Below are 20,325 nucleotides of genomic sequence, written 5' to 3' on the forward strand. Positions count from 1 at the left end.
CATTTGATAGTACTGCAAATACATCTGGACGAAATACTAAAAAATAATTTGAAGTGAAAATAGCACTTTGTGAACAGACACTTCTCTGAGCCAGAGTGTGAGACAGTGGAACTATGCGACGCGACGCGTCTACTGGCGGTGCGAATCCGGCTATGGGCATAAGTATTTGTGTTGTCAGTATTCCTTTTGCTATATGTTTTTTCTTTATTGGCTTTAGGTACCAGACGAAACAGACAGCTACAAATACATTGGAATACAAATTATAAACAGTGAAATGAAATGTAGTATGGCTTTTAGTGCCGGGATATCCCAGAAAGGGGTCGGCTCGCCAGGTGCAAGTCTTTCTATTTGACACCCGTAGGTGACCTGCGTGTCGTGATGAGGATGAAATGATGATGAAGACAACACAGACACCCAGCCCCCGTGCCATTGCAATTAACCAATTAAGGTTAAAATCCCCGACCCAGCCGGGAATCGAACCCGGGACCCTCTGAACCGAAGGCCGGTACGCTGACCGTTCAGCCAACGAGTCGGACATATTATAAACAGTAATATACACTTACTGTAGAATACATGTGCACATATGAATCTTACACAATATTGTACTTGCATTTTGTAGTTTTAATAGTTCTGAGTCCTTACAGAATACACACCCACACACTCATACACAGAGAAAAAAAAGATTTTTAAAAACTGCAACTGTTGTATGTTTAGTTATTTTTTCCAATGTTGTAGCACGTTAAACTTTATAGTCTTAAATCGGTGTCTTTTAAGAATATGGCGATTGCATTATACACCTCTGGTTCCTGCGATGATAAAATGCACTGCATGTTGAGTGGTAGTTGGAAATTGATTGAAATTAAAGTTGTTATTACTTTTTTCCGCTGTACATTATACAAATGGCACGAGAAGATGTGGTTGAGGTGGAGCGATCGCTTGACGGTCACAGGAACAGTAAGGTGAGTTTAGGACTCCTATACGGTAGAAGATGGTTTGAAAAACTGCCGTGTTTTGTGATATGTCGAAGTAACGCACACAGGTTTTCAGCGACGATTGGATATGAAAGAGCTAGGAATAACCGTAAGAAGGAAGTGGCCGTAGCCTTATTTGAATTGATGTTTTTTAGGATAACTTCAGTTCATATGTTGACCAAAATAAGTTAATGATGGTAAGACAAAGGGTAATCACTCTATTTTCGATTATAGAAAAGACGGGGTGGTTTCTATGACTAATCTCTAGGAACGTACAAACTTGACTTTCTTTAAAAACCGCATCAATCCTTCGCACATGTTGTTTTACCATTGAATCCGCTCGTCTGATATTCGAGTATTCTCACTGTTATTCGACTTTATGAGGGGGCAATTGTCTGTATATGCTTCTTCAGTACCTATTCACGAAAAAATAAAATTCAGGACACAAGGGAAGTCCTATTCATCTCACGTCAGTATAGACCTATAAAGGGGCTGTACGATAGTGGGTTCGAACCCCACTGTCGCCATCCCTGAAGATGATTTTCCGTGGTTTCTCATTTTCACACCAGGCAAATGCTGGGGCTGTACCTTCATTAAGGTCACGGTCGCTTCCTTCCCACTTCTATTGATGCGTTGACCCACACATTCTAACGTCGTGGTGCTGGATGATACATGAGTAAACAGGAAGTGTCGAATATAATAACAATAATAATAATAATAATAATAATAATAATAATAATAATAATAATTAATAATAATAGCGAGCAAGTGGCTGTATGATATGGGTCATGCAACTATCACTTTTTATTCAGGAGACAGTGGGTTCGAACCCCACTGTCGCCATCCCAGAAGACAATTTTCCGTGATTTCCTATTTTAATATCAGGCAAATGCTGGGGCTGTACGATAGTGGGTTCGAACCCCACTGTCGCCATCCCTGAAGATGATTTTCCGTGGTTTCTCATTTTCACACCAGGCAAATGCTGGGGCTGTACCTTCATTAAGGTCACGGTCGCTTCCTTCCCACTTCTAGTCCTCTCCTATCCCATCGTTGCCATAAGACCTATCTGTGTCGGTGTGACGTAAAGCAGTCTGTGATAATAAAAATAACAATAATAATAATTTACAGGTTTTACGTAACCCTAACTACATACTTCTATGGTTTTCAGAGAAGCCAAGGTACCGAAATTTTGTTCTGCAGATTTTATTTTACGTGGGAGTAAATCTACCGACCAGACACGGACACTTGAAATACCGCTGGACTGAGCCGGGACCAAACCAACCAATTTGGGCTCAGAAGGCCAGTCTGAATAACTCAGTACGGTGAACACCATTATACTTCCTGTAAGAAACATAACAGGTTCCATACACATGGTAATCTTGGGTCTACAATCTGTATCAGGCAATACTTCCAGTCGCTCTCTTCTTGTTGAAAATGAAAATTCACTGCCTGTTTCCAGTCATTCGAAGGGGTAAGGAAAAGAATGAATAAAGCCCCGTCTAGGAACGAGGATAGGAATTGTGCCGGCTGCCGAAGCCTGTCGCACTCGTCTAGGGCAATGATTAATGATTGACAGATGAAATGAAATGATAATGGAGAGTGTTGCTGGAATGAAAGATGATAGGGAAAACAGGATTACTGGGAGAAAAACCTACCCCGCCTCCGCTTTGTCCAGCACCGGGATTTGAACCACGGAACCAAGCGATGAGAGGTCGCCTGAGCCACGGAGGTTCTACTTAACCCTTGTTCTCCTCAAAAATAACTGTATAGGTGAATGAGTCGCTAGTTTCTCACGTACAAGGCCGTGGTCCGAATCCCAGACAATAGCGAAGGTTACATTTCAATTGTTTGGATTTCATCCTAAACTGTATACCGCAATGGTCCACGATGAAATAATCATCCAAAGCTCCAAGCTTGCTCTGATGTGAAAAGTACGTTCACTGCAACTGAAGTAAACGCAATTTTAATCTTATCTTCATACTCCCTTAATTTAAAAAAAAACTGCATGGCTCATATAGGCCATTAAGGGCCTTTGGCCTGCTTACACGATGCTGCCCTATTACATGGTTAACATATATTGGCGCGGCACGTGGTCAGCGTAACGAAACACTTATTGCTTGGCTTCCGCGACCGGCTCCTCTGCCTCTCGTATGTGATAGCTCTTCAGTTGGACGCACGAGGCTGAATGAGGCCCGTTCATTGAATTTGCTGAGAATCCAACACGAGGCTTCCGGGTAAGGGGCAAACGTGCTACTCCTACACCACGGAGCTGACTTCATGTCCTCAATTGCAAATAAATAAATAAATAAATAAATAAATAAATAAATAAATAAATAAATAAATAAATAAATAAATAAATAAATAAATAAATAAATAAATAAATAAATAAATAAATAATGTTATTGGTTTTACGTACACTAAATACTTTTACGGTACTTGAGGAAGCCGAGGTGCCGGAATTTAGTCCCACAGAAGTTCTTCTACGTGTCGATAATCTACCGACACAAGGCTAACTTACTTGAGCACCTTCAAGTACCACTGTACTGATTCAGGATCGAACCTGCTAAGCCTGGCCATAAATAAATAGACAATGACACCTCCGTACAGGCCATGAAGGCCCTTGGAGGAGTGGAAGGTAAAGGCTTCCACCATTGCTAACCGCGGCACGTGATGGGGTAGAGTGGTTAGCACTACGCCCGGCCGTCTTTGCCCCCAGGAATTAACCTGGTACTCATTTTTGGTGTAGGCTGAGTGAACCTCAGGGCTATATGCACCTTCGGAAGTGGAAATCTCGATTCTTAAATTTTACGACTTCCTGACGGGGATTCGAACCCACGTCCTTCCGGACGAACCGAGCACGCCTTTACCGCCCCGGCCAGGCAGCCCCTCATAAATAAATAAATAAATAAATAAATAAATAAATAAATAAATAAATAAATAAATAAATAAATAATCACAACTGATCTGTATTTAGGGCTGTCACCCAAGTGGCAGATTCCCTATCAATTGTTTAACTAGCCTTTTCTTAAATAATTTCAAAGAAGATGGGAATATATCAAGCTCGTTCCTTGATTCATTAGTCCAATTCCTAAGTTCTCTTCCTATAAACGAATATTTGCTCCAATTTGTCCTCTTGAATTTCAATTTTATCTTCATATTATGATTTGTCCTACTTTTAAGAACATCATTCAAGACAATTCATCTATTTAATATCATTGCACGACATCTCTCCCCTGACAACTTTGGGACATGCCGTTCAGTCGAGTAGCTCGTCTCCTTACTCTCAAGTTTTCCCAACCCAAATTATTTCCGTAAATTTTGTCGGAAATCACCCAAAACGTTTTGTAGGCCTACTGCATTTCTTTGGAACTTTTCCAGTTCTCGAATCAGGTAATCCTGGTGAGGGTCACATACACTGGAACCCTACTCTAATTGCGATCTTGCCAATAACTTATACGCCCTCGTTATGATCTCCCATAACCATATGAAGAGATGTGTAATCTTTATTTACAACCCTCCGAAAACCGTAAAAGTAGTTAGTGGGACGTAAAGCCACTAACATTATTGTTTTGTTTACAACCTCGTTAGTATGAATGTCCCAATGAAGATCTGTCCTTATATTAACATCCAAGTACTTACAATGGTCTCCATAAGGTACTTTCACTCCATTAACACTGTAATTAAATCTGAGAGGAAATTTCCTCTTGGTGAACCATACAACCTGACTTTTCACCTCATTTACCAACACCTCACAACTTCGCAGAGGCCTTTTTGCTCTCGTTCACAAACCTGTAACTTATTTCTTACTCTGTACAACGTAACATCATCAGTAAAATATGTTATATGTGATTCCAGTTCTTTACTCAAAACTTATGATTTAAGAAGACATAAAGATCCTTGCTGAAACCCCCTCTTTATCATTAGGATCAGATAAAGGTTCTCTAATTCTCTGTGTTCTGTTTTCCAGAAATTTAGCCACGTATTCGCTCTTTTAAATACTCCAACAGCCCTAATTTTCGGCAGTAGTCCCCAATGGTATACCATAGTGAATCTTTCGTGAGTCTAAAATATCTCAAATAATTGTTATATCTTGCTGGAATCCTGCAAACCAGTAAAACATCTCAATTTTGCCTTCAATTGAACGATGTTAATTCTTTGATCATAACAGTCAGGACCCACACTTATTTATCTATAAAAAGCACACGGATCTCAATTTCAGCATTTAAAATCTGACATACAATGGGGAGATTCGACCCGCTGATGACATCTGCCTCCTCATCGGATGACCCTATCACTGAACCGTATTCTCTGAAAGACAAGGTCCTTGGCCCAAACGGAATGTTGACCTCTTCTTCTAATTAGGGAAGTGCATTCCTACACGCCCGTGTAGACTACCCAAACAGTGGTCACTGATAAGAAGCAGGACCACTCAAACACATTATCGAACGGAATGGGGTTCAACGACTCATAAGAGCTACTCGATGTCCAGCGATAATAAAAGTATAGCAACAACTCACAAATGGAATTCTTCTGGTGACATAAAGTTAAGCTTTTGTAACGGTGGTACCTAAGTATATGTCGCACGAGAAGAGGTGGATAATTTGTGGCCTACTGGAGAGTTTTTAAATATCACCCTTAGCCTCCAAAATAGAAGAACATTTACACTGATCACACAGTGCAGCAATATCTAGTGTTATAATTTAATTTATTGCATACCTCACAACTTTTTACCCCGATTACAGCAGCATTCCTTCTGAGTAAATAAAAGCGACAACCACTCCGTTAAGGTCATGAAGGTCCCTGTGCCTGTTGTTTCTTGCTGGCTTTACGTCCCACTAACTACTTTTATGGTTTTCGGAGACGCCGAGGAGCCGGAATTTAGTCCCACAGGAGTTCTTTACGTGCCAGTAAATCTACCGACACGAGGCTGACGTACTTGAGCACCTTCATGTACCACCGGACTGAGCCAGGATTGAACCTGCCAGAACCTGGGGTCAGAAGGCCGGCGCCTCAACCGTTCGAGCCACTCAGTCTATTTTACTGGCTCATACGTATATGAATATATCAACATATGAGAGTTTTAACACTGATGTATAGTTTATAATGGGACCTAAATAGTATGTTGTATGATATCTTGGTCATCTGTGTGTTGTTTGAGTCATCAGTCCATAAACTGGTTTGATGCAGCCCTTCATGCAAGCCTGTCCTGTGCTAAACTTTTCATTTCTACGTAATTGCTGCATCCTACATCTGTTCTAATCTGCTTGTCATATTCATACCTTGGTGTTCCCCTACCGTTCCTACCGCCTACATTTCCTTCAGAAACCAACTGCACAAGTCCTGGATGTCTTAATATGTGTCCTATCATTCTACATCTTCTGGTCAAATTGATCCCCTCTCGTCAATTCGATTCAGCATCTCTTCATTCGAGATTTGATCTATCCATCTCACCTTCAGCATTCTTCTGTAATACCACATTTCGAAAGCTTCTATTCTCTTTCTTTCTGAGCTAGTTATCATCCTTGCTTCACTTCCGTACAATGCCACGCTCCAGACGAAAGTCTTCAAAAATATTTTTCTAATTCCGATATCAATGTTCGAAGTGAGCATATTTCTCTTCTTAAGAAAGGCTTCTTTGGTTGTGCTAGTCTGCATTTCATGTCCTCCTTACTTCTGCCATCGTTAGTTGTTTTACTACCCAAGTAACAATATTCATCTACTTCCTTTAAGACTTAATTTCCTAATTTAATATTTCTTGCATCACCTAACTTCGTTCGGCTGCACTCCATTACTTTTGTTTTGGACTTACTTATTTTCATCTTGTACTCCTTATCCAAGACTCTGTCCATAGCATTCAGAAATTTATCCAGATCTTCTGCAGTCTCAGATAAAATAACAATATCATCAGCAAATCTCATGGTTTTAATTTCCTCTCCTTGGATTGTGATTCCCTTCCCAAATTCCTCTTTGATTTCCTTTACTGCATGTTCTATATAAACATTGAAAAGTACGGCGGACAAAGTGCAACCTTGCCTCACTCCTTTCTGGTTTGCTGCTTCTTTCCCAAAGTCCTCGATTCTTATCACTGCAGACTGAATTTTATACAGATTGTAGATAATCCTTCATTCTCGGCATTTGGTTCCGATCACCTCCATAATCTCAAATAGCTTGGTCCAATCAATATTACCGAATGCTTTTTCAAGATCTACGAACGTCATGTATGTGAGCTTGTCCTTCTTAATTCGATCCTCTAAGATCAGACGTAAAGTCAGGATTTCTTCACGTATTCCAACATTTCTTCTGAAGCCAAATTGATCTTCTCTCAATTCAGATTCAACTTGTCTTTTCATTCTTCTGTACATAATATGTGTTAAAATTTGGAGGCGGAGATAGTAAATTAATGTTGCGGTAGTTTTCACACTTGTTAGCACCGGCTTTCTTGGAAATAGGTATAATAACATTTTGCCGAAAATCGGATGGCATTCCTCCTGTCTCATACATCTTACACAATAAATGGAATAACCTCACCACGCTGGTTTCTCCTAAGGCAGCGAGTAATTCAGAGGGAATGTCATCAATTCCAGGTGCCTTGTTCCTATTTAGGTCTCTCAAAAGTTCTGTCAAATACTGACCTCAGAATTGGGTCACCCATTTGATCAGCATCAACAGCCTCTTCTTGTTCCATAATCATATCATCTACATTTAGCTTGATACAACTGTTCGATGTACTCATCCCATCTTCCTGCCTGGTCTTCTTTCCCTAGAAGTGGTTTTTCATCTGAGCTCTTAATATTCATTCACCTAGTTTTCCTTTCTAAAAAGGTTTGCTTAGTTTTCGGTATGCTGCATCTACCTTTCCTAGGACCATTCAACCTTCAACATCCTTGCACTTCTCCTTCAGCCGTTTTTTCCCCTTTCTGTTCACTTCATTCTTTAATCGCCTGTATTCCTTTTTGCCCTCTTCATTTTCTGTATTCTTATACGTTGTTCATAAATCAGGTCTAGTACCTCCTTAGTTATCCATTCATTCTTAGGTTATCGTTCCTGTCTTCCTATCATTCCTTCAGCAGCCCTAGAGACCTCATTCTTCACGACTGTACATTCTTCCTCTATTGTGTTTTCTTCAGCATTTTCATTTATTCCTTGTGCAACATGTTCCTTGAAACAGTCCTTCACATTTTTTTCTTTCAACTTGTCTAGATCCCACTTCCTTGCATTCCTTCCTTTCTTCAATTTCTTCAACTTCAGGTGGTGTTTCATGACCAACAAGTTGTAGTCAGAGTCCACGTCTGCTCCTGGGAAAGTTTTGCAATCCAACACCTGGTTTCTGAATCTCTGCCTAATCATAATGAAGTCTATTTGATACCTTCCAGTGTCTCCAGGTCTCGTCCACGTATACAGACGTATTTCGTGGTGTTTGAACCAAGTATTTGCAAGGATTAAATTATCTTCGATGAAGAATTCAACCAGCCGACTTCCTCTTCCATTGCTTTATTCCAATCCAAATTTTCCTACTGCATTACCTTCTCTTCCTGCATTCCAGTCTCCTATCACAATTAGATTCTTGTCACCTTGTAAGTATTGTATTAAATCTTCTATCTCTTCATATATTATTTCGATTTCTTCATCATCTGCTGAACTAGTAGGCACATAGACCTGCACTATTGTGGTGGGCATTGGTTTGGTGTCTATCTTGACAACAATAATTATTTCACTACGCTGGTCGTAGTAACTTATCCGTTGCCCTATTTTCTTATTCATTATTAAACCAACTCCTGCATTTTCCCTGTTTGATTTTTTGTTGATAATTCTGTAGTCGCCTGACCAAAAATCCTGTTCTTCCTGCCAACCTACTTCACTTAAACCAACATCTTAGTCTATCCAGCTCCCTTTTCAGATTCTCTAACCTACCACAATGATTCAAACTTCTAACATTCCACGCTCCAACTCGCAGAATGTCATTATCAATGTTCCTGATGATTGCCCCCTCTCGTGTAGTCCCCACCCGGAGATCCGAATGGGGGAGTACTTTACCTCCGGAATATTTTACCCGGAAGGAAGTCATCATCAGTACATCATTCATACAGAGAGCTGCATGTCCTCGGGAGTTAGCTACGGCTGTATTTTCCCGTTGCTTTCAGCCGTGTGGTAGTAACAACACAGTTAAGGCATGTTGAGTATTATTAAGAGCCCATAGCAGTCAATCATATAGACTACCACCCTTGTACCTTCCGAAAGGCTGCTACCACCCTTTCAATGAACCTCTCGTTAGTCTGATCTCTCGACAGATACCCATCCGATATGGTTGATGCAAGCGTCCCCACCACGGCAAGCTCACACGGTTCGCAGGGGAGGCTTGGTCATCTATATACGGTATAACCATGATCTTTTATGAGCACAAGCGAGGAAACTGCCAGATGCCTATTCAGCGTCACTCAGTATGTCACGCTGCGGACTACCTGTGTAACAAAGACAGGCGTACAGCGATATTCAGGCGTCATAACTGATCATTCGACCATGTTTCACTGTAATCGCTGCCTTCAATACACAAAGTTCCAAACGGCCAGCCCAAAATCAAACAGTTCCCTTGTAAGTTTTTTTGCTAGTGGCTTTACACCGCACAGACACAGATAGGTCTTATGGCGACGATGGGATAGGAAAGGCCTAGGAGTTGGAAAGAAGCGGCCGTGGCCTTAATTAAGGTACAGCCTGAGCATTTGTCTGGTGTGAAAATGGGAAATCACGGAAAACCATCTTCAGGGCTGCCGACAGTGGGATTCGAACTCACAATCTCCCGAATGCAAGCCGAGAGCTACGTGACACTAACCGCGTAGCCACTCATTTTTCTGTCTTCAGTCTTCTAAGCTCTCTATTTCTAAATTTAGCAGAAGCTTGTTATACGAAATCATATGTGGATTGTGAGATGTTCTATTTAAACGTATAGAGTTCAGACATTTATTTTGCACCTTTTCAAGCTAATACACACGTATTTGCACTTAGGGTTCCATACAACGCTCGCATAATTTTGAACTTGTAATTAAACTTTAAAAGATAATCAGGATGGCTCGACTCCTTGGCTGAATGGTCAACGTTCAGGCCTTTGGTTAAGAGGGTCTCGGGGTCGATTCCCGGCCGGGTCGGGAATTTTAACCATAATTGTTTAATTCCTCTGGCACGGGGATTGGATGAATTTGCCGCATTCATCACAACTTCATCCTCGTTACGACGCGTTGGTCGCCTACGGGCGTCAAATCAAAAGATCTGCACCAGGCCTCTCCGGAGGCCACACGCCAATGAACCTCGCTACCGAGGCTATAATTCCTTATTACACTCGGAGTCCGCCTCTGTGGTGTAGTGGTTAGTGTGATTAGCTGCCACCCCCGGAGGCCCGGGTTCGATTCCCGGCTCTGCCACGAAATTTGAAAAGTGGTACGAGGGCTGGAACGGGGTCCACTCAGCCTCAGAAGGTCAACTGAATAGGGGTGGGTTCGATTCCCACCTCAGCCATCCTGGAAGTGGTTTTCCGTGGTTTTCCACTTAATCCTCCAGGCAAAGGTGCCGGGATGGTACCTAAGTTAAGGATACGGCCGCTTCCTTCCCATTTCCTTGTCTATCCCTTCCAATCTGCCCATCCCCCCACAAGGTCCCTGTTCAGCATAGCAGGTGAGGCCGCCTGGGTGAGGTACTGGTCATCCTCCCCAGTTGTATCCCCAACCCAGAGTCTGAACCCTCCAGAACACTGCCCATGAGGCGGTAGAGGTGGGATCTCTCGCTGAGTCCGAGGGAGAAACCGACCCTGGAGGGTAAACACTCGGAATCTACAGAAACCAAAATTCGATAAGAAAAATAACATATTCTTTGTCCAACAATTTTCTACATCCCTAACTTCATTATTTCAATCTAAATGCTGTGATAGTACCTTTAACTGGCGGTAAGGCGCAGCTAGTCAAAGGAAGTAAAATTCTTGACTTCCTATGCAACCAAAAATTGTATTTTTATTTGTTATTATTACGCGTTGCTTTACGTCACATCGACCCACATGAGTCTTACGGCGGCGATGGGATAGGAAAGGGCTAGGAATGGAAAGGAAGCGGCCGTGACCTTAATTAAGGTACAGCCCCAGTATTTGTCTGGTTTAAAATAGGAAACCACGGAAAACAATCTCCACGGCTGCCAACAGTAGGGTTCGAGCCCACTATCTTCCGAATGCAAGCTCACAGCCGCGTGCCCCTAACCGCACAGTCAACTCGCTCAGTCAAGCAAAAATTCCAGCACTCACGTGGCCATTCTCATTTACGAGGACGTTAAATGCTGTACATTAACAGTTTTTGCGCTTCTTGGCGGGGGCACAGCGGATGTAGCCTAATGGTCTATATGTGTGAACGAATGCCTCTCACCGTTGGTCAAACCGGAAATCGCTTGGAATTTTTCCAAGTTGAAAGAATCCAAGTCGGTACAGCGCAAGTTCATTATGATGATCCTCCTTAATGCTGTATCCCGAATTTTAATTTCCTTTTCTGTGTCCTCTTGACTCTCCTATCGGAGGCTCAGTAAAAGCTCCCGCTTAGTAAGTTATCCTAGACAGTATTTTCCTAATGTCTCTTGAATTTAATCCAAAATAGACTGAATAAAAACCGTAATACATCTAATTATCGCTTTTATTTGCAAATAGTATTCAAATTTAATTATAAGCGATTATTTTAAAATGTTAAAAGAATTAGAACCCGGGGCCCTTTCTTGTCCAACCCTCTCCCCACCTGACTCAGGCGATCCCCTCCATTCCTCTCCAACAAGTCAAATTCGGTCCGACTCGTTAGCTGAATGGTCAGTGTACTGGCCTTCGGCTCAGGGTCCCGGGTTCCATTCCCGGCCTTCATTGGTTAATTCCAGTGGCCCGGGGCTGGGTGTTTGTGCTGTACCCAACATCCCTGCAACTCATAACACTATCCACACATAACACTATCCTCCACTACAATAACACGCAGCTATCTACGCATGGCAGATGCCGCCCACCCTCATCGGAGGGTCTGCCTTAAAAGGGCTGCACCCGGCTAGAAATAGCCACACGAAAAAAAGTCAAATTCTTACGAAGGGAGTTCGCTGATTAATTAATGATGATGTTTGTTGTTTAAAGGGACCTAACAGCTAGGTCATCAGCCCCGCTGATCAATTAACCTGTATGTTAGGCTCTTGTGGTGTAGTTGTTAATGTGAATAGCTACCACCCCCGGAGGCCCGGGATCGATTCCCGGCTCTGTCACAACATTTGAAAAGTCGTATGAGGAATGGAACGTGGTCTACTCAGCCTCGGGAGGTCAACTAATTCGATTCCCGCCTCAGCCATTCTCGAAGTGGTTTTTCGTGGTTTCCCGCTTCATCTCGAGGCAAATGCCAGGATGGTACCTAACTTAAAGCCACGACCGCTTCCTTCCCTCTTCGTTACCTATCCCTTCCAATCTTCCCATCCCTCACAACGCCCCTGCTCAGCATAGCAGGAAAGGCCGCCTGGGCGAGGTACAGGTCCTCCTCCCTAATTGTATCCCCGACCAAATGTCTCACGGTCTAGGACACGGCCCTTGAGGCGGTAGAGGTTGGTTCCTTGACTTATTCTGAGATAAAAACTAACCCTGGACGATAAACTGATTTAATAATATTATGTTAGGCTGTTGTGAACCATTTATTATATGGAACATGGCATCTGATCGACTGTTCGACTTCAGTTCTATCTGTTTATATCAATAAATTCGCCTACAATAAACAATAAAATTACAAGTCGGCGAAACAAGTGGCTGTACAAATCAAAATGAAATAATTTTGTATTGGAATTGTTGAAATACTGACATCACTATTAGATCTATTTCATTTTTTATATTGTTAATGATTTTCCAGAAAACTCCTTAACTTGGGATTTGCTCCTTATCTTCTGCTGCCACGCATCCCCTTGATCGCCGGTGGGTTGATGTGCTTATCAATGCTAACGGAAAGTATTTTGAACATTTAATTTAATAAAGAGTTTCATGTGGTGTGCTGGTAGCTACAGTAATTGTAAAGCTTGACATATACCTGTGCGTAAAACATTCAAGACTATTAACATTTGACTGATCCAATTAAATTACAAAAATATTTATTTTGACGTAAATACTTTTTAAAATATATTTCTGTAAATAATGTATTACTTTTGCAATGAAAACCATAATATTTTAAATAATAAAGTGCGCATTTAAGGGTTAAGTGTTTTCCAGTCGTACAACAACGAAGAGTACAACAGCTATTCTACCCTACGATCACAGATTCACTTTACGTTGAGTAAAGGTGCAGAATCAGAAGGCGATTAGAGGCGATTCCCATTTAATACGCGGGTTGTGTTTGCTGCTCTGAAAAGCTTCTCAATTAAGTTTCACAATAGCTGGTTTGAATGAGGTAGAATGGACGTCGAACTTGCTGCTCCAGATGTTTTTCTTTTTTTTTTGCTAGGGGCTTTACGTCGCACCGACACAGATAGGTCTTATGGCGACGACGGGATAGGAAAGGCCTAGGAGTTGGAAGGAAGCGGCCGTGACCTTAATTAAGGTACAGCCCCAGCATTTGCCTGGTGTGAAAATGGGAAACCACGGAAAACCATCTTCAGGGCTGCCGATAGTGGGATTCGAACCTACCATCTCCCGGATGCAAGCTCACAGCCGCGCTGCTCCAGATGTAACACCACATCGGGTAAGTAAGCAATGACGTAAGAGCGCGCAAATGCCATTGCTAGATTAATGAGGCGTCTGATACGAAAACATAACCTTATTTAGTAAGACCTTGCCTGAGGTACAGGCTAGTCATGAAGAGGGCTCTGTAGGAACATCTATTTCGAGAAACGCTCGAGGACTGGCCGAATAAGAAGTAAAGGACGTAACTACTACTACTAAACGTTTTCTTTCCTCCCCTGAAGGGGAGAGGCGGACCTCTTAGACGGTGACGCCGTCTCTCAGGCCGGGAGATTTGTTACGGTGAAGGAGATGTGCGGAGAAGATGAGTGGGTGGGCGGCCGTGGCCTATACTACGAGCTGTCCCGGCATTCGCCTTAGTGCAGGAGAATGGAAAACCACAGAAAACCATTCTCAGGACAGCCAACGGGTGAGACCAGGCGTGAAGTCCGGCACTGTGCCCCAGACCCGTCTCCCGAATGCAGTGGCCAACTTTCCTCTGCTCGGTTGGCCGGTCAGAGTACAGAGCTGTTGGACCATGGGCAAGCCGTGGCCTCTTAAGGGACGGAACCCAAGGGTCGAAACCCACTCTGCATCCACCGACGTAAAGGGCGTAAACAGATGAACATGGGACGACAGATTGTAGTCGCTGTTTGATTTAAATGAGCTCGAGTTTCGAGATCATCATCCCCATTAATTCTTCAGCTTATATCAATTATTTCTATAGGATCGCGAACCATACTCTTTGACATACGCGTATTTCCCTTGAAACGACGCCAGGGAAGGCAGTTCTTTATTTAGATGTTAGTTTATTAATTTGGCAACGAATACTATTTTAGTTACACTTTAAATTCCTACGTTTCAGTGCTATGAAAGATTTTCTTCCGATGACATCCCTACAGAAAGAGAATTCGGATTCGAATCCCGAGAACAATTTCAATTAAACTCTTTCATTTTATGTTAACTCCAGAAAACTCTTCATATAATTCAATATTCAAGTGTTATTGTATAGACCTACTTTGTCAGATTTACGCAGCCTATCATTGTAGGAAGTACAAATAATAAAAAATAGCCCTATATATAAACCTTAGAATTGCTTAACTCGTTATGAGTTGTTTCTCAGCCGTCATCTTCTATATTGAAAATGAAAATCCTCAGCCTGTTTCCAGTCATTCGACTGGGTTAGGGACGGAGTGAATGAAGTCCCTATCTACTGTAGCGGCGAGGATAGGAATAGGATGCCTGTCGCACTCGTCTGGGGCAATGATGAATGATTCGCATGTTATGAAATGCTACTGGAATGAAAGATAACAGGGAAAACCGGAGTACCCGGAGAAAAACCTGTCTCGACTCCGCTTTGCCAACCACAAGTCTCACATGGAGTAATCAGGATTTGAACCACGGACCCCAGCGGTAAGAGGCTGGCGCGCTGCCGCCTGAGCCACGGATGCTCCTCATATTCTCTACTACCAATAAGAAATCTCGAGATCGTCAAACATCTCACGTATTATTTATACAGTTAAAATATAATTAAATAAATGGTCACTGTACTGCATTTCTGATTAAAATACGTGATAGCGGTTTACCCGCCATTGTAGATAAATGTGTCAAAATAAACATTCACGTCCCAGTGGGTCGGGTTATTCGTATTGTTTTTGTTTTTCAATTTGTTTTACGCCGCACCGACACAGATAGATCTTATGGCGACGATGGGATAGGAAAGGTCTAGATGTGGGAAGAAAGCGGTCGTGGCCTTAATTAAGTTTGCCTGGTGTGAAAATGGGAAACCACGGAAAACCATCTTCAGGGCTGCCGACAGTGGGGCTCGAACCCACTATATCCCGGATGCAAGCTCACAGCTGCACGACGAACTCGCCCGTTGTTATTCGTATCTGGAAGTCCTGTGGCTATATTCATTATACCAACAGCCAGTACAATTACAGGCTCAATACTTTTTTTCCTTCCCTTGATAATGAATATGTTCAGGACAAAAGTCTGCAGCAGCACAAACAATTCGAAACTCGCCTTTCTCAGTGGCGCGTTCGATTAGTTGTTGTCCTTCTGTTCTCAAGATAGTTGGTTCAATGCCAGCCACGATCGTTGGTATTTGAGGACATTTAAATACAACTCCGTGTCGTCGGATTCCGGCTTTTGAAAGAGCTCCTGCGGGACAAACTTTTGACTCGCTGGCGTGTCTTAAAATCTATAGCAATCAAAGGGGCTTTAAACAAATAATATTCCTGTTGTGTTATTAATTCGAAACACGGCTGTCAGAGTAACCGGTGTGTTACTAAACAACTTTGGTTTCACGTACTCGTGTATTGTGGTCACCAGAGTCGTAAATGTATTCTGTTGGGGAGAAATTACACGAAAAAGTGAGCTCGTTTTCTTCTGTGGTGAAGTGGTAAGAGGGCTGGAACGGGTTCCACTCAGCCTCGAGAGGTCAAATGAGTAGAGGTGGGTTCGATTCCCACCTCAGCCATCCTGGAAGTGATTTTCCGTGGTTTCCCACTTCCCCTCCAGGCAAATGCCGGGATGCTACCTAACTTAAGGCCACGGCCGCTTCCTTCCCTCTTCCTTGTCTATCCCTTCCAATCATCCCATCCCCCCGCAAGGCCCCTGTTCAGCATAGCAGGTGAGGCCGCCTAGGCGAGGTACTGCTCATCCTCCCCAGTTGTATCCCCCGACCCAGAGTCTGAAGCTCCAGGACACTGTCCTTGAGGCGGTAGAGGTGGGATCCCTTGCTGATTTCGAGGGAAAAACCGACCGTGATGGGTAAACAGATAAAGAAGAAGAATTTTGATATCCTGTATTTCAAAGACATGATTTATCAGTGTGTCATATAAACACTATCTTTTTTTTTCTTTTTTCAATTTGTTTCACGTCGCACCGACACGTACAGGTCTTATGGCGACGATGAGATAGGAAAGGGCTAGGAGTGGGAAGGAAGCGGATCCTGACATTTGCTTTAGTGCGTAAAACCGCAACCCAGGCTTTACACAGTATCAAACTACGCTCACTGCTGATTTACAACTGGTGAGGCGAGAATACTGACCTCCGAGATCGGGGCGCGAAGAGCTATAAGTTAGGCACAGACTTGTGGCAAAATGAGAGTGAAAGTCACTAGCGGCCGTTTTCTTTTTACTACACCGCGGAGTTGACGCAATTACACTGACTACAAAAAGATATTTTCACCTGAGAAAATTAAGTTGTGTCAAGAAAGTTACAGGGCCTTAAACTTTCTTCCAAAATACCGATCGAGTTAGCTATGCGTTTTGGGTCACGTAGCTCTCAGCTTGCATTCAGGAGATAGTGGATTCCAACCCCATTGTGAGCAGCCCTGAAGATGGTTTTCCATGATTACCCATTTTCATACCAGGCAAATGCAGGGACTATACCTTAACTAAGTCCCCGATCGCTTCCTCCCCCGTCCTATGCTACCATCACCGTAAGACCTGTCAGTGTCGCTAAATAAAAACAATTGTACAATTTATTGCCTGTGCACTATCTCAAACGTGAATAAAACATTTAGAATGATGACAAAGTATGAACTAGATTAAAATATACCACAGTCAATGTAGCCTAATTCATTCAGGCTTATCCTATTTATCACGATATCTCGAACAATGGTTTTAGAACCTCACACATACATCACCCTACATTGTCTGCGAGCTTAGCAGCCTCCCAGACACTGGTCACGACGATAAAAATAACCACGATCTGATTAGTTGTGAACTTTGTTGATGCCAAGACGTGTCGTGGCCTTGTGGAACTCCCGTACGATGCTGCTGGATATAAGATTTCAATCTCCTCACCCATATTTCCTATAGATACAGACAGATGGGGGCGTATATTCTCCATTTCTTTAGAAATGACATGTCCAGCTCCATAGCTAAATGGTTTGCATATTAGTCTTTGGTCCATGGGGTCACGGGCCCTGCAGGTCGGGGATTTTTCATTACATACTTCCTCTGGCTTGGAGTCTGGGTGTTTGTGCCGTTCTCCGCATTAGAATTCATCCTAGGTAGGACTCTATCCTCACATTAGCGCAGGTCACCCATATGGCGCCAACTCGAAAGACCTCTCCGGAGGCCACACACCATTATCTGCTTACAAATGGAATCGTAAAATTATTTTTTCATTTTTTTCAGTATAAACAAAGCAGTCCGTTTCTGTGGTGTAATGGTCAGTGTGATAAGGTGTCAACCGCGTAGGCTCAAATTCGATTTCCGGCTCTACCACGAAATTTGGAAAGTGGTACGGAGTCCACTCAGCCTCGGGATGTCAAATGAGTAGAGGGTCTTTGATTCTCTCTTCAGCCATCCTCGAACTGGTTTTACGCGGTTTCCCCGCTTCTTCTCCAGGAAAATGCAGGGATGGTACCTAACCTAAGGCGACGGCTGCTTCCTTCCCCCGTCTTTGCCTACCCTGTCCCAAATTCGCATCCCCACAAGGCCCCTATTCAGCATAGCAGGGTAGGAAGCCTGGTAGAAGTACTGGTTCTCCTTCTCAGTTGTATTCCCGATCCAAAAACTCCACCCCAGGACACTGCCCTTGAGGCGGTAGAGGTGGGATCGATCCCTCGTTGAGTCCAGGGGAAAAACCAACTCTGGAGTGTGAAAATGAAAGCCTACAACCTGTTTTCCAGTCTTAGACCGGGTCAGGAATGTAATGAATGAAACATATATAGGCTGGTATTACAATGGGGTCGCCACTCCCAAGGCGAATATTATGACTGATAGATGCTATGAAATGATAATGAGAGTGTTGCTGGAATGAAAGATGACAGGGAAAACCGGAGTACCCGGAGAAAAACATGTCCCGCCTCCGCTTTGTCCAGCACAAATCTCACATCGAGTGACCGTGATTTGAACCACGGTATCCAGCGGTGGGAGGCCGACGCGCTGCCGTCTGAGTCACGGAGGCTCTACCCTGGAGTGTAAACGGATTAAATAAAATATTAACCCTATAGATAACTTGGAGTCCACCTCTGTGATGTAGTGGTTAGTGTGTTTAGCTCCCAACACCGAAGGTCCGGGTTCGATTCCCGGCTCTGCTACGAAATTTGAAAAGTGGTACGAGGGCTGGAACAGGCTCCACTTAGCCTCGGAAGGTCAACTGAGTAGAGGTGGGTTCGATTCCCACCTCAGCCATCCTGGATGTGGTTTTACGCGGTTCCCCACTTCTCCTCCACGCAAATGTCGGGATGGTACGGTACCTAACGAAAGGCCACGGTCGCTTCCTTCCCTCTTCCCAGTCTATCCCTTCCAGTCTTCCCATCCCCCACCAAGGCCCCTGTTCAGCATAGCAGGTGAGGTCGCCTGGGCGAGGTACTGGTCATTCTCCCTAGTTTTATCCCCCGACCCACTGTCTCACGCTCCATGATACTGCCCTTGAGGCAGTAGAGGTGGGATCCCTTGCTCAGTTCGAGGGAAAAACCAACCCTGGAGGGTAAACGGATTAAGAAAGAAAGATAACTTGGAAATGGTACTTTTTTTTCTTTTTTGCGATTGGCTTTCCGTCGCACCGACACAGACAGGTCTTACGTTGACGATGGAATAGGAAAGGCCTAGGAGTTGGAAGGAAGGGCCGTGGCCTTAATTAAGGTACAGTCTGGCGTGAAAATGGGAAACCACGGAAAATCATCTTCAGGGCTGCCGACAGTGGGGTTCGAACCCACTATCTCCCGATGCAAGCTCATTCTGGGCGTCCCTAACCGCACGGCCAAGGAAATTGTTCTAAATATACAAAATCTCTGTATATTCTCACTGACTAAATCAGAAACTACTATAAATACGTTTAGGGAATAGAGGTAAATCTGAGGAATCCAGTAAGCCCAAGAAGTCTGCGAGAGAGTACGTGCAAAGCAAGAAAGCAGAAACGTCCGCGCAGCGGGACGTACAGCCCAGCACTTCCATTGCGCTTGTAGAATAATTTTGCTGGGGACGTGATTAGCTCAGTGACCTTGATACTGATTTCCCACCCGAAAGGGTGTAGTTCGAGTCCCGGTCGTGTCTGGGTTGAGATTTTTATCTCAAAATTCAAATGGTGTCAGGAAGGGCATCCGATCTTATATCCCAGGCCGAAACCAATAAGAGCCTAGCTGGCTCCAGTGACCCCAGAAATAACTGTGATAAACTGAAAAAAGTGGAGTCTGTTTCTAACTTGCGTTTTACGTCCCACTAACTACTTTTACGGTTTTCGGAGACGCCGAGGTGCGCAAGAATTTGTTTACATACCGATAAATCTACCAGCACGAGGCTTACATATTTGAACACCTTCAGATACCACCAGACTCATTCGGGATCGAACCCGCTAACTTGAACTCAGAAGGCCAGCGCTCTACCCCCTGAACTGCTCAGCCCGGTGAGTCTGTTATTACATCTAAATCGATCTGCTTCATTTCTGTCAGAGAAACGTAATCTACACCATAAAACTTGCGATCGTCCTCCAACGCAGACCATCCACTTCGTTCCTTAACAGTATACGGGTAGTCGACGGCTATTTCCTTGGAGTAAGGTTGTGGGGACGGGGGGGGGGGGGGGAGTCAGACTTGGGCTCCTTAAGTTCTCTACATAAATTTACGGAATATCGCAATCATTTTTATATGTTAGCACTACATTTCTTCCTGCTGACAGGTTGCATCGATGCATTTGCTTACGGATA

The 20,325-nt window shown here is 43.5% G+C and overlaps 1 protein-coding gene across 5 annotated transcripts in view; it reads right to left on the bottom strand.

The window, feature by feature from the left end:
• Positions 1-20,325, bottom strand: part of Zasp52 (Z band alternatively spliced PDZ-motif protein 52) — a 420,823-nt gene that overhangs the window by 251,061 nt on the left and 149,437 nt on the right. The gene's annotated exons all lie outside the window — the stretch shown is intronic.

The sequence above is a fragment of the Anabrus simplex genome, chromosome 1 (genome assembly GCF_040414725.1).
Source record: "Anabrus simplex isolate iqAnaSimp1 chromosome 1, ASM4041472v1, whole genome shotgun sequence".
NCBI classification, from domain to species: Eukaryota; Metazoa; Arthropoda; class Insecta; order Orthoptera; family Tettigoniidae; genus Anabrus; species Anabrus simplex.